The sequence below is a fragment of the Propithecus coquereli genome, unplaced genomic scaffold (genome assembly GCF_000956105.1).
Source record: "Propithecus coquereli isolate 6110/MARCELLA unplaced genomic scaffold, Pcoq_1.0 Scaffold246, whole genome shotgun sequence".
In the NCBI taxonomy this organism is placed as follows: Eukaryota; Metazoa; Chordata; class Mammalia; order Primates; family Indriidae; genus Propithecus; species Propithecus coquereli.
Window position 1 is genome coordinate 866,485 of NW_012148019.1, and position 3,227 is coordinate 869,711.

The window sequence follows — 3,227 nt, forward strand, 5'->3', positions numbered from 1 at the left end:
AAAAACATGATCATTCAAATAGATACAGGAAAAGCATTTGACAAAATTCAACACCCTTTCATTATAAAAACACTCAACAAGTAATAGATGGGAACTTTTCAAACTGCTAAAGGCCCTCTATAAACATCTGTAGCTAAAATATTGAACAGAGAAAGATTGGACGCTTTCCCCCTAATATGAAAAAGATAAGGATGTCTGCTCTCACCACTTCTATTCAGCATTTTACTGGAAATTCTAACCAGGGCAGTTAGGCAAGAGAAAGAAACAAAAGCATCCAGATTGTAAAGGAACAAGTAAAACTATTTCTATTTGCAAATAACATTTTCATGCATATGTAATATCCTAAGAATTCCACTAAAAAATCCATTCAATATGTGAATTCAGCAAGGTTGCAGGATACAAGATCAATATATAAAAATCAGTGGTATTTTTATATACTTGCAACGAGCCATCCAAAAATAAGACAATTCTGTTCACAAAAACATCAAAAACAGTAAGATACTTAGGAAGAAACTTAACAAGAGAAGTGTAAAACCTCTGAAAACCACAAAACACTGTGGAAAGAAATTAAAGAAGATTTAAATAAATGGCAAAACATCCCATGTTCATCAGTCAGAAGACTTAATATTGTTAAGATGGCACTACCCACAGAATGATCTACAGATTCAATCCAATCCCTATCAGAATCCCAGGTGATTTATAGATATTTACAAACTGATTCTAAATTTTATATGGAATTGTAAGGGGCCCAGAATATCCAAAACAATCTTGGGGAAAAAGAGAACAGAGGACTTAGACTTCCCAATATTACAATTTAATACAAAGCAATAGTAATCAAGACAGTGTGATACTGGCTCAGGGACCTATCAGTGGAATAGAATTGAGAGTCTAGAAGTAAAACCAAGTTAAGTTCAACTAATTTTTGATAAGGTCGCCAAGACCATTCAATGAGGGAAAAGAATAATCTTATCAAGAAATGGCGTTGGAACAACTTGGTAGACACAAGCAAAACAATGAAGTTAGACCCTTACACCATGTACAAAATTAACTAAAAATGGATTGAAGATCTAAACCATAATAGGTAAAACTATAATATTTTAGAAGTATTAATATATAGATAAATCTTCATGACCTTGGATTGGCAAAGGATTTCGAGAAGTGACACCAAAAGGATGGGGAACAAAAGAAAAAACAGATAATTTGGACTTCATCAATATTTAAAATATTCGTGTCTCAAAAGATGCCATCGAGAGAGTGAAAGGCATCCCCACAAGGTGGGGGAAAATATTTGCAAATCAGATATCTAATTTGGGACTTTTATCCCATATTAGAACATAAAGAACTCCTACATCTCAATAAAAAAAGACAAACCAATTTAAAAAATGGGCAAAGGATCTGAATAGATATTTCTTTAAGGAAGATATACAAATGGCAATAAACACACAAAAAGAGGTTCAACATAATTAGTCATCAGGGAAATGCAAATGAAAACTACAATGAGATACCACATAATACCATTATGATGGTTATAATCAAAAAGTCAGATAATAACAAGTATCACCATGGATATAGAGAAATTTTCTATATTGCTTCTACTTTGCTAATATAAAATGATATAGCTGCTTTGAAAGACTGCCTGACAGTTCCTCGAACAATTAAATATAGAATTACCATATGACTTGATAATTTCACTCAAAGATATATAGCCAAGAGAAATAAAAGCATATGTTCACATAAAAATTTGCACATGAATGTTTATAGCAGCATTATTCATAAGTGCCAAAAGGTGGAAACAACCCAGATGTTCATCAACTGATGAATTTGTAAACAAAATATGATCTATCTGTACAATGGAATAATATTCAGCCCTAAAAAGAATGAAGTTCTAATATGTTCTACAACATGGATGAATCTGGACTATATTATGCTAAGTGAAAGACTACATATTATATGATTGCATTCATATGAAAAATCCAGAATAGGGAAATAATGGAGATAAGAAGTACATTAGTGGTTTCTTAGGGCTGAGAGGGATGAGTGGATGGTGGGTGATAGCTAAAGGGGTGATGAAACTTCTTTTTGAGGTGTTGAAAATATTTTAAAACCATCTGAGGTGATGATTGCATGTATTTGTGAATATAGTACAAACAATTGAATTAAATACTTTACTTGGGTAAATTAAATATTATGTGAATTATATCTCCATAAAGCTGTTACTAAAAAATATCTGTTTTTCTAGGCAAACTGTATGTTTTGATACCACAAATGGTGTTTGTTTTGTTAACCATTGTACTTAGTGTTTAAAGTATAGAGTATAGCCACAAACAACCTTAACAGTTTGAATTACTGAAAATATTCTTCTGTTTTAGACTTAGTGATCTTACAGATTACCTGAAGTGTGAGGTTTGTTTTGCCTTTATAATAGATGTAAATTTTGTGCTTTTAAAAATATATTTGATAGCAGTGTTAGCAAATTGGGAGATCCAGGAAAGCTTGATGTCTTTTATCTCGTGTGTATGTTTTTAGTTTTATTTTTCTCTACAATCTTGACTTTTGTTAACAAATGTAGAGTTCTCATTTAGACTTCTGCTCTCATTTAGACTTCGCACTAAAGCAAATTATGTCAAACTGTGACATGAAAAACATTATTTACCGGTAGAAATTCAATCCTGACTATGAAAGATGATATGATAATAAACCAAAGAAAGATGTATCTTATTCTTCAGAAAATGGATTTAATAGGGAGGTTGCTTTTTCTTTTTAGTTTTAGAGAAGAGACAAGCATAATGCTAGATTTTATGATTCTTTTTCTTATTCTTAATTAAGGTGATTAGAATGATATCTCAATATATTTACTTTAAATTCGTGTTAGGTTTAACAATATGACTTTTGCTATGGGCTTTTAAAAATCACTTAGGTGAGTGATTCATATAAGATTTTTTAAAAAGTCTTCCGAAGAGCCAGGCACTGTGGCGTACACTTGTAATCCCAGCACTTTGGGAGGCCAAGGCAGGAGGATCATTTGAGGCAGGAGCTGAAAAGCCTGGGCAACGTAGTGAGACTCTGTCTCTACAAAAAGTAAAAAAAATTAGCTGGACGTGATGGTGCACACCTGTATTCCCAGCTCCTCAGGAGGCTGAGCTGGCAGGATTGCTTGAGTCCAGGAGTTCAAGGTTACAGTGAGCTATGATCAAGTCACTGCACTCTAGCCTGGGCGACAGGAGACC

The 3,227-nt window shown here is 32.9% G+C and overlaps 1 protein-coding gene across 1 annotated transcript in view; it reads left to right on the forward strand.

Moving 5' to 3' along the window:
- RASAL2 (RAS protein activator like 2) overlaps window positions 1–3,227 on the forward strand; it is a 455,850-nt gene that overhangs the window by 187,726 nt on the left and 264,897 nt on the right. The window lies entirely within an intron of this gene.